At 37.6% G+C, this 12,585-nt stretch overlaps 1 pseudogene; it reads left to right on the forward strand.

Annotated features, from left to right (window-relative positions):
• The first annotated feature begins 208 nt into the window (after positions 1-208).
• Positions 209-12,585, forward strand: LOC140940434 (uncharacterized; annotated as a pseudogene).

Below are 12,585 nucleotides of genomic sequence, written 5' to 3' on the forward strand. Positions count from 1 at the left end.
CGCGAGCTTAGGATAGATCGAGTGTTAAAAAGGTGAGGCTACCAAAATGATAACAAACATAAGCTGGGACAATCAATATGTTATTTTATTGCTGAATTATTGCTCTGTGAAAAATAAAAATATTTCAGATGGATGTTTGAGACTTGGGCGTGTCTGTAGTTTGAATGGCATTTCCGGCTATATAAACTCCAACCTGTAGTTTGAATTGTGTTCTCGGATGACTGAACTTCAAGCTGCCGTGGAAAGTTTGCAACAACGGCCTTAACGCATGCGTGGGCAAATATTTATATCGCGCTTTGGGCGACTTGTCGATCAAACGATATTTACACAAGTGAGATCAAATTTCAGCAAGTTTGAGATTACATTTCAGAGGAAATGGCCTTCAATGTAGGTCAGAAGTGTGGACATCTCGTAGCCGTTGCCTTCGTTCTGCTGTTTGTAACTTCGACAGCTGTGTCATGTCCACAAGGCTGTGAATGCTTTCAAGACAGAGATGGTTTAAATATAGTGGACTGTTATTATCAAAGCAGCTTGACGAGTATTCCGGCCGGTCTACCTGCTGATACAGACATACTGTGAGTTAGTTTACTATTTGGTTTATTTGTTCTTTGGGGTTTTGAAAACCGTCTTGTTATCAGCTCATAAAATTTTGGCACCTATCACTGAGGATTTGTTATTTCTCAACATTATGGCGAGGAGCGGAGATAGCGAGAGTTTGTCAAATCCCGCAAAGCTATAAATACAATTACCAACCAAAGCTTAGTCAATTTCGAAGCTCTTCACGGCGCTGACTTGTCAAAAGCGATAAAAGTGACATTTAGGTTTCGGTTGAAGACTAGGGCAGTGAATGTCTTAACAGTTGAAAGTGAAAATTTTGTCAACTGACTAAGGAGACGTTCTTTGCGTTCAAGCTGTGTTCAAATAATTTTCTTAACACTTGTCGGGCATGCTTACATGTGACTTGCAATGGACTGAAAAGAATTCCGAAAGTAAGCAAAGCATATTCAGTATTCATTTCTCTTGGCAAACATATATCCGTCTTGACAGATTATTAATCTTTTGTCAGAAACCGATTTTCCGAGTTTTTCGCGAGAGGTAATTAAAATTAACAAGGGCGACATTCATCACTAAACCGGTTGCTTACGAGATCCTTAGAGAGACTTGAAAGCCGAAAGTATGATGAATGAGATCGATGCCTTAAAAAAATTTGAAGTTATCTTAGTTTCCGCTTATTTTTATATGCTTAATATTTGTTGAATGTTGTGAAACGCCAACAAAGTACAAAATACTAAACAGGTTTTTTTGAAATTCATGAATGTAATAGTTAAGATTTTTAAGGAGTCAAGAGTGCGTATTGGTCTTCTATTGAATTTTAACCATATAAAGCTCTTTAAAAAAGAACCTCCATAATAAACGTGGAGTTTTTAAGACACTAACTATATTTTTTTCAACTTTTTAGTATGCTGCCCAACACAGGACTCTCGAATATTCCTCAAAATGCCTTCCAGGGATTGTCTAATCTGAAAGAAATGTGAGTAATCTGAATGTAAATTTTCTTGTATTGTTGTGCAACACCTTTTGCTTGATTACCTGTGCATATTATTACGGAAACCACTTATTTGAACGAGAACAAAACAGCTTCCTCGGCCAAGAGAAATGAAACACACAACTGTACAAAGTTTTTACAAAACCAAGAAAAACATAATTGTATTACGCCGGAAATCGGCATTTTGGGATGGATAATCCGCAAAGCCAGCAGCAGATATAAAGGACGGCATTTATGGATTGCATTTTTTGTTAACATCCTAGGGCTAGAATAATGGGCGCATTTTATGTTATTTTCGACCTATTCTGCCAATGTTATATTTCATTGTAGTGAATAGACGAAGCAAAGAGTCCAAATGAATTGTTGTTTCCGGTTTTGTATAGATTTTCTTCCGTAAAATGAAGCTTGAAGCATTGAAGCTCAGTTTTATCCGCTTGAAGTCACTAGTTATTCCAGCAAAAACGAGGCCCTTAACTTAACTTAAAAAGGTTGTTAAAGAGTCTCAGCACACAGACCTGGAAATCTTTATTTGAGGTAAAAGGCAGTGTATTGCGTGAATCTTCCAAGTACTCTTTACATTTAATTTCTGCTTATCTGTTTTCTGAGGTCTGTGGGATGTTAACAGGGAAGCCAATACAAGTGCAATGAAATTGCTTCTTGGCAGACGGCCCTATTAATAAAATTCAAAACAAATCTCACTTTTATTTGGTTCAGTCCACCAAATGCGATCGATCAGCAAAAAAACTCTAGTCAAGACTTAAATAACAGTGAAACGCCTTACATCGAAGAAACGAGGTGGCAGCTTTTGTCTTCGCAATTTTATACTGTACCATTAACTTCTTTATCATGTTTGAGCAACTCTATAAGTCAACAAAGACTGTTACGTCTATCTCTAAAATCCAATCTTCCAGCTGATAACTAGTTTAGTGAAAACACTTCGTTTGTTTGACATATAGCCAAAGCTGTGTACCATCATATTATTGTATTTTCCTCCTTGTAGAATGCCATTAAAACTAAAACCGTAAACAAATGGTAAGTGCACCCGTAGCTTGACTAGCTTTTAGCACTTCATTCAGCGCAATTTTCGGACAATCTGTCGGCGTTTATGAAGTTTCGCGAACATTTATTTGTTCTCTGCGCTTCTTAATTAAAAATATGCCATAAGGATTAGAACTCCATTAAGCCGGCATGCCTTAAGGCTGGGACGGAGTCAGTTGAATACTTGGAAGAGAGTGAAAGTTAAACAATATTTGTAAAGCGAAATAAACTGTCAGATTTCTTCCATGAAAACCTGTATCGGTGAAAATGTGTGTAAACATGGGATAAAAGCGCCTCATGTCAGATAAAACATCTTTATTATGCCAAGAAAAAAGGTTGCTTGGACAGGTCAAACTTGAACAATAAACTATTAAACTCAGGAATGTACACGCTAAAAAGTGAAGCGATATTAAAACAGAGGCTTCAGGGGGGTTCGATTTTAGAATTCTTTGTGCACTTCATATCTCTTTTCAGAGTCGTACACATCTATGTTTATCAGTACATTCTAGCAAGACGAGCTCTTAATCAAGCGAGCAAATATCTTTACCATATATACGCATTTACCACTTAAGGACGGAAATTGGCTGTCTTGTAGATACGCAAATGAACAAGTTTGGTTTAGAAAACCTTCCACAAGAATGTCAGCCAACAGATTATGGTCATTAATGTCTTTTATATTGGTCTATCTACAAATCGAATGTAAAAAATCAACACGACAATTACCCAGTACCATTGCATATAACTCTCCTCAATATCAAGATCAATCTTTATCAATCTTTTCTTTTGCTCTGTATTATACGTTACAAACGAAAATTGAAGCCATTTCCAGGATTCTAGAAAGATAGAATTCTCATTGGTGCATATATGATTACACGATACATTCGATATTGATTGGTGTGTATTAATTTCAGGTTAAAACTTAATCGCAAAGGATATTAGACCTTGTAGAAAGCAAATTTTAAAAAACTGAACAGACATTTCCAGGGTAGCTTGTCTCTCTTCTTTTAATATTTGTCCCAGTTTGTCCAAGTTTGTACATACTTAAAAAAAAAACATTTTTAATGAACTTTATCGGAACTCTAAAAATACGATGTTTCCTGACAACTAAACTGCAACATTTGACAAAGTCGTAGCCATCTAATGGATTGAAAATAAAACATATTAATTTCCCACTCCTTCTTAATCAGAGAAAATGCTATTCGAAAGACTTTTTGAAAGGCTCCTTCTCAAAGCGCTTTGATTTGGAGGCAAGCTAAATCTTTGGCACTGAAGTTCTTTAGACTAATGGTCATCGAGATCTGCTACAATAAAAAGCAGTTTTGAATACTTTACCGAAAGCTGGGAACGTTAAATGACCACACAACTCGCGATGATCGTTTTCACAATGTCTGATGACTATGTAGAGAACAAAACATGTAATTAAGATGTGTGGAATTTTTGGGATATCAAACTTTGCTCGTATTGAAAATGCAAGGTCTGCCTAATGCATTTACTTAAGTTTCTAACTGTAACGAACTCACAGTTTTCAATAAAGATTATGAAAACTTCATGTCAAGCTGTATGACTATTATAAATACGATAACGTAATTTTGCTCGACAATTAGAGAAAATGAACGAAAGTAGCTAAGAGGGCATGAAACCGCATTTCATGCCCTAATTTGGAATGAAAGGAATCGAAGAGTTTCGGCTGAACTGAGAAAGGGTTTTTTGTGTGAAAATTTCAACACATTCAACCGAAACAAATGTACAGAACTTTGTGCTTCATTAGAAATTTTGTTGTGTTTCGCATATGGTGTCTGAAGAGACGAATTAAGGTTTGAAGTTTTCTTACATTAAAGCAATCAGTAAACGTCTTCAAACTTTTTTACGTGATAGAGGATCCGAATCTATATTCGCTTCAGTGTTGTCCATCCTAAAAGTTCATTAACTGTGGAGCAAATAGACTATTAAAAAGCAGCGAAAAATTTGAAAGCGTTTTGAAAACTTTAAAATAATCCAGTTTGAGGTTATGTTCATGATGACACCGTAGCAGGCACAGTTGGTTGGTGCACTACATTCTGTGCGGGAAGTCCCGAGTTCTATTAATCCCCAGATGGTAACCTCGAATCCTTGTTTCGTCTGCTTCTTTCCTTTCCATGTAACTTTAAGTGGCTTAAGATACCCGTAAAACGGTGCACTGGTGGAGAGAGTGAGAGGGGTAAAAAGTGCGCAATGTTCAAGCCTTAGGTTTGTCAGTCAAACGACTGACTGTTCTGTTACGAGTTTAATACCGACTTAGAAACTGTGACAGGCCCCATCTGTTTTGCGTTTAAAAGTTACGCGTAGGAGACGGTTGTTTTCTTCGAATAGATCTGTTAATTTACCAGCTTTATAGTGCTAAATATGTTCTATGGATTGTATACAGAATGAAACTCGAAGGAACCTTTTTCGAGAGCCACCTTCGGCCGTTGAGCTGAAAGGGATGTTTGCAGGGTTAACCGTGATGCCGTGTTTTAAATTTCTATCTACAGAAGCATAATATCAAATCCTTTAACAAGCATAGCTGGGAATGCGTTCCAGGGCGTCACAAAACTCAACAAACTGTAAGTAGTTGTATTCATCTAACTTCAGTTTCTCATGCACCAAAGTTTTAGTTTGTTAAACGCCTTAAACCTATAACCACATTCTTTTGTAGAATTTTGTCTCGGAACAATTTAAGTCAAGTTACTGCAGACTCTTTCAAAGGATTAACAGCAGTAACAAAAATGTAAGTAATCTTCGATTCCCTGTCCATAACAGTAAAGTTTTTGCCTCAGTGGTGATATCTATTTTAACTTTGTGTTAACATATAGTGACTCATGATCAATCAAAAGGGAAGTTTGTCTTCTTTGTACAGCTTTTAGGGTGAAGCATGCATATATGCCTTTTGTTTCACCGACCAAGTTAGCTTTAATGCAACTTTTTTGCATTTTACGTTCTTTCAACGCTGCGCCACATTGAAGTCAACAGTTTTTATTCATGATTTTTTACACACTTAAAATAAAGCTTCTCCTTGTAGTGTTTGTCTGGGCCAACCGCTTAGGTCCGCTGAGGCTGACCATGGGCGGACACCAATTTGAGGAACTGCACTGATGTCTGTTTATTAAAAGAAAAATCGCGCCTAACTTCATTGTGCGAAATAGGTTAAAACCACGCTGCCGGGAGGGTTCACGTTATCGAACTAAAAATTCTGGTCATGGCCTTTTATTTATAGCTTTTTTGAAATCAGTGTAATCTATCTTAACCTTAACAGTGACAGCGCGATGCGCCGTTACTAAACGTTCAGAGCCAATTTAAGGTATTTTTTGTTCCTGTTTGATTTAGGTATTTAGAGTACAACGAATTTGCCATGCTCCCAGATGGATTGTTTGAAGACACTTTGTCCCTTCAATACCTGTAAGTCCAACCACAAAGACCTAACAACCGCAATAAAAAATATGTCAACGAGAACATCGAGGAAAATTGTCAAAAAGAAATTAGAAATTTTACGTATCATTGTATCTATACCACTTCTTTACTCTCTGATTCAAGTATGGAGGTATAAAATTTGTGACAATGAAATAAAGGCTACAAAGCAATGCCCTTAGTTGCTTCATATTGTTTAGAATAAGGTTCCTTAATCATCGTTTTTCTTCCTATTTGTAGAACAATTGATAACAACAAGCTTACTGCAATATCTGCCAATCTCTTCAGCAAACTTAGCAATTTGGTGCTACTGTAAGTACTTCTGTATTGGAGTGGAAATGATTAAATGAGTAATTTAATTTTTTTATTTTTGTTGACTGCTATAGATAGTGATTTATTAGCTAATAAGTACGGCTTAGTAAAAGATGAACATAACGAACGCTTTTTACTAACAAATCGAATTATGTCTTCATTTAGGTCTTTATCGAACAACAAGGTATCAAGCGTCAGCCGAGAGTCTTTCTCTTCTATGAAGTCAAATCTTACACACTTGTAAGTATCAGGTCAATTCTGTTTTTGGCATTGGTTTTTTTTTACTCAAATTAGAGTACGACGAGTTGAATTTTCCCTTGAAACTGTTTTATTTTTCAGGAATCTAGACAACAATCATTTAAACAAATTTCCAGTAGAATCGCTTGAGAATTTAACCGCCTTGTCTGAGCTGTAAGTAAAGTTTTAAAGCTGGGGCTTTTCTTGTATCATTTTATCCCTCAATAAAGACAATTCTAGTTGTCTAGTTGTCTATTTCTTAAAAAGAGTATCATTTGCCAGCATTAAATAAATCACTGCTTAATCCACAAGTTATGGTCGCGAGAATAAGGAAAACATAATCACCGCAGTCAACAGTGTCTCATTCTAAATTTATGAATTTTAATTTAAGAGCCATCGCTATTAAAAATCAGTTTCAGTTCTGGACAGTGCTTCAGGCACCTGGAGCAAATTCAACAAATTTGCCGACAAAGTTTTAAAGTAGTTTATGTAGCACTAACTCTTTGTGTCATTCGGCATGGCATCTTAAGCTTTCTATTATATCGAAGTCTCCACACTAAGGGGGAAAGAATTTTAAAATAACTCTTGTTATCAGTCTGTATTTCTGTGTACCTGACTCCTCTTACACGCGAGAGTTCTATGGCGCCCCTAATGAGCGGAAACGATAAAAAAAAGCTCATATTCTAACGCCAGAATTTTGTATAGACTTATAAAGATTGTTGAAGTAATTTTGTTAATTCAGGCAGCGTGAAGCCTTAAACGAAAGACATTGATATATATAAACGTCAGTTTTCTCCAGACGAACTATATCACATTTTTATTGGGAAATTGTTGTCGCCTTTTTTCCACAGCCGTTTGGCCTCCAATGCGTTCTATACCATTCCACAAGAAGCTGTAACAATATTTGACAAGATTGCTGCCAAAGATGGTGGTCACATGTGAGTATTGAAAATGAGAATACGGCATTTCTTAGCTTCCTGTAATTAAAGCTCATTAAGTAGCTCGATACAGTTTTTCAAGGCCAATACCTCCCAAGTTTGAGCATAAACTACGTCGCCATAAACAAAGTTTTGGAAAAATTGCCACCGCAGTTGTATTAGATAAAGATGAAAATTTGTTATGATCAGGGTTGCAACGGCATCGGAGTTGTCATAGCAACGGAATGACGCTATTACCTATTTTACTTGCAGCAGTATATCTCGGCACTGGGAACTGTTCTTCCAAAATCGTTCACAGGAGCTTTTTCCACCAATAGCGGCCTCGATGTTCGTGAAGTTTAAGCGAAATCTGTAAGAGCGTTATCGAGATATTTTGGGATGAAGTTTTTATGGTTAGAAACACAGTAAAGAATGGACAATATTGTTGTTTGGGCGTTATCTGTAGAAAATGAAGCGCTTTTTACATGCAATTTCACCTCATAGTAGTTTCAATCTTTTTGAAAACGTGTGTGAAAGATCATGGAGATAGCTCCAGCCGATTACTAGAAAGAAGGATTTGATTAGTATGTTTCGAGGCGCTTTTGTTAGCGGTTTTTGAACATTTTAGTCTACTTTAACAAATTAGCGAATAACTTTTAAACCGCTCGATAAATTTTTTAAAAAATTTAAGATTCGTGAGATTAACCTTCCTTTTATACGACCTTTTAGTTTCAAGATTATTGATATATTGTAAGGCAGTAAAATAAGGGCTACAATTCGCCAATATTTTGGCTGAAATTTTGTGTTTACAAGTGTGAGCCTCTCATTATTCAGGGTATTGTCTCCAAGTTTCATATTTTCGCGCATAACAATAGCTAGCATTTTTGCATATGTCAAATGCATTGTTAGTTCCTGTTGTTCACGTGAAAATGAAACTTGGAGACAATGCCTTGAATAATGAGAGGCTTTCACTTGTAATAACGACACTTCTGATAAAAAAGTAACGAATTGTAGCCCTTATTTTACTGCCTTACAATGTATCAATAATCTTGAAACTGAAAGGTCATAAAAAAGAAAGGTTAATCTCAAGGATCTTAAATTAAAAAAAAAATCTATCGACCGGTTTAAAAATTATTCGCTAATTTGTTAAAGAAGACCAAAATGTTTACAAAAACGCTAACAAGAGCGCTTCGATACATACTAATAAAACCCTTCTTTCTAGTAATCGGCTGGAGCTATCTCCATGATCTTTCACACAAGTTTTTAAAAAGATTGAAACTACTATGAGGTGAAATTGCATGTAAAAAGCGCTTCATTTTCTACAGATAACGCCCAAACAACAATATTGTCCATTTTTTACTGTGTTTCTAACCATAAAAACTTCATCCCAAAATATCTCGATAACGCTCTTACAGATTTCGCTTAAACTTCACGAACATCGAGGCCGCTATTGGTGGAAAAAGCTCCTGTGAACGATTTTGGAAGAACAGTTCCCAGTGCCGAGATATACTGCTGCAAGTAAAATAGGTAATAGCGTCATTCCGTTGCTATGACAACTCCGATGTCGTTGCAACCCTGATCATAACTAATTTTTATCTTTATCTAATACAACTGTGGTGGCAAATTTTCCAAAACTTTGTTTAAGGCGACGTATTTTACGCTCAAACTTGGGAGGTATTGGCCTTGAAAAACTGTATCGAGCCACCTTAAGTAAACCGTCAATACAACTGTATTAAGCGTCAATGAAGGCACTCTGAAAAATGAATTTCAGAAGCACTCGTTTTGAAAAGGAACTCATTCTATAGAGTCGTTAAGTGGAAAAGTCTTCTAGCCACTTAGGTTGCAAAAATCAGTAACAGCAAGTCGTTAGAGGCCCATAGCTGTCGAATGCGCAAAAATTCCCCTCACTGAATTCAAACTAACCTTTTTGGTTCCCGTTTTTTTTTTTCAGTTGGATTGCCAACAACCCTTTGGTGTGTACTAAGGAACTTAAATGGCTCCAAACGTGGATGATGACCCATCCTACAGTTGTTAAAGATTTGAACGAAGTCACATGTCAAACACCTTACGGGAACCGTAGTAAAGTATTTGATTTCGACTTCAGTATTTTGGGTAAGCACTCTTGCACTTAAGAGTTTTCATTGATTTGCGTTAAAACGGAGTATAGCCAGTGTTTAACAAAGCTACGTTTCTCAGACAAAGCTCGATTTCCGTCGGTTTCCCGGGCCCAGTCTTGCCGAATGTTCCACCCACCTAGGCGAAGGAGCGCCCCGAGCAGCGGCTGGTAATAGAGCACAGTGGCAGGCGTGTCCATAGTAAATTCGCGTATGCGGTGTTTTCGTTTTCCACCGTTTTAGACTAGTAGTCTTCTCTTAACCAATCAAAAATGAAATGCAGGGTGATTTGGCCCTAATAAAGTATGCTACAGGGATAGCCATCTTTTAATACATCACAGCCGATCATGAGAAATATCCCTAGTTAAGTTCTGTTTTACTATCCAGAGTTGCAATCTCGAGGCATGTTCAGCACGGTTACTGAACATAACAGCACTAACGTCTTTTTAATGCTGGAAATTCACAGATGGCTGGACAATAGGAAACTTAAAGAGTTCTACGATGTCATCAACTGTAACATCAACTACGCTACCAACTTCCACAGCAGAAACAACACCACCGTCTACGTCATACACGACAACAGTGCCTACTACGTCAACCACGTCATCGTCTTCACCACCAAGTACCACAGATGCACCTACAACAACGACGTCAGGGCCTACGTCATCAAGTACAGAATCTACTACGTCATCATCTACATCACCAAATAGCACAGAAGCAACTACAGTTACCACAACAGCATCTACGTCATCAACTGCAGAATCCACTGCGTCATCATCTGCACCAACAACAACCACAGAAACAACTACAGTTGCTACAACAGCATCTACGTCATCAGGGTCCGTCACGTCACCGTCTACATTATCAAATACTACAGAAACTCCGACTACCACGGCGGCGAAAACGGCATCCAGCACGATATTGATGACATTCTCTACGCCATCAGGATCGGTTACTAGTCCCTCAGCCACAGGGAAAAAATCGTCGACAGCGTCCAATTCAACGCCTGTTTCAAAAACTTCAAACACTAAAGGTCTTTCCAAGAGTTTTAGCCCTGGATCACATATTGGTACTTCAACAGAATCAGTTGAAAAAGGTAAAAAGGATTATTTAAGTCTAAAGAACTTTGTAATATCGGGTGCAAAATATCAACTCGTGGCCTATCATCAGATATTGGAATACAGAACAAAGGAATCTGAAAAGTTTGGAGTGGTTTACGAGTCAAATCAAACAACGTATGTCCTACGTATGAAAAAGGGAAAGATAGATTCAGGTGTCAATCGTGATGTGTTCTTGTATTAATTTAATTGACGAGAGCAGAATTTCTTGTAGGTTTTTTACCATGATTTCTTTCTCTCTCTGGCTTTTTTACTGTTCTGATTAATACAAAATGGGAACTGAAAATATGGAACCACCCTTTTCACTTACTTTCAACTTGCAATTTAGCATTTTCCCTTATTTTTCTTTTACAGAAAGAGCAGAATCTAACGAGAAGTTCTTCTCTAGAAATCAAGAAGTCATTCTCTCTGCTTCACTGGTCGGATTTTGTCTAATTGTTATCGTGGGTGTCATGCTTTATTTGTTCAAAAGAAGGGTACTGTTACGACAAAAAACGTAAGTCATTTCAGCTGACATTCTTCTGTAAGGGCCGATTCAGAAGCCGTACAATCGAATTCAAATTTAGGCTGGTCGCAGTTACTAGTCCGGCGCCGATCTTTCATTCCAAACGAAGTAAATTCAAAATGGAAAATCGCGCATTTTGGTAAGGTTACCGTACACAGTTAGTATAGAAATGTCATTAGCAACGATACTGACAACCAGAAAGCCGTACAAGTGCGTTATGCTGTGATGTTCACCAAAACGACAGGACAGAAGCGGCGACGGCAGGCAAAGGGAAAAATATCTGTCCTCGTCAAGCCTGCGTAGCTTGGCGGTTTTTGTCGGGAGCACTACTGAGCTGCGAAGCCGCAAAAACGCGCGCGAACGAGCGGCGAAGCCGCGTGAAAAAAATAAAAACCCAATCTCCTCGCGGTTTCTCTGCCCTCGCTCGCCCGTATTACTTAGCGCGCCCAACCAAAACCGCCATGCTACGAAGGCTAGTCCTTGTCTGTCTCTGCTATTTCAGTCATAATTCCCTCTTATAAATTGAGCAATCAGGCACAGGTCGGCACTAATGTATGAAACCGCTTTTAATTCCAAAACTCATTTGCAAAGAAACTGAGTTTTTTCACGGACAAACTTGGCCACGAAAGGTCACCTTGCACCTACCCAGTTCCCGGGGTTCTCTCTCTTCCTCCTTCGAGGGAGGAGGAGAGAAAATCCTGGGAACGAGGTTAGCCTTACACATGCCTCACATTGTCCTTTTTCTCCTTTTCTTCTAGACTTAACATAAGACTGCCAGGAATGATGTACGATCGAGTTAATGTGTAGCTTTAAAAGGAAAAATTCGCTCTTCACCACCAAACTATCCTACAAGGCATGAATCAGCCTCGTTTGGAAGTCTGAATCATCTCATCAAGTCGTTTGTCACGTGTTATGATGTCAGAAACAGAAGCTAAAGAAAATCAATAAGTTTACATGTTGAAAGGACATTGGAGATCCATAGTTATGCTATGTTCACGGAGTTCCATAGTTATGCTAAGAACGTTTTACCCCAGAACCCTAGTTGAGAAAGTTGAAATATTATTTATTGTACAGAAAGAAACATCGCAGTATAAGATTTGTTTTAGGAGCATCTCCTTTTGAAGGAGATGACAAACATTAATTGATTACATTTTTTAAATCACTGCCAAGTTTCCGAAGGAAACTCTAAAAGACGTTTCATAAAGCTTTATGGCTTCCTTCAGTGAAGCATTTTAGTTATCTGCGTGTTTCAGTTTTATTTATTTGGTTTTTAAACCAAGGTTTTGGAGACAATTAAATTGATATTTTCTGGAAAGTTTTGTACATTGATGTACTTAAACAAATGAATAAAAAAAAAAAAGCAGCGTTTTCTTTA

The sequence above is a fragment of the Porites lutea genome, chromosome 6, assembly GCF_958299795.1.
Source record: "Porites lutea chromosome 6, jaPorLute2.1, whole genome shotgun sequence".
Taxonomy (NCBI): domain Eukaryota; kingdom Metazoa; phylum Cnidaria; class Anthozoa; order Scleractinia; family Poritidae; genus Porites; species Porites lutea.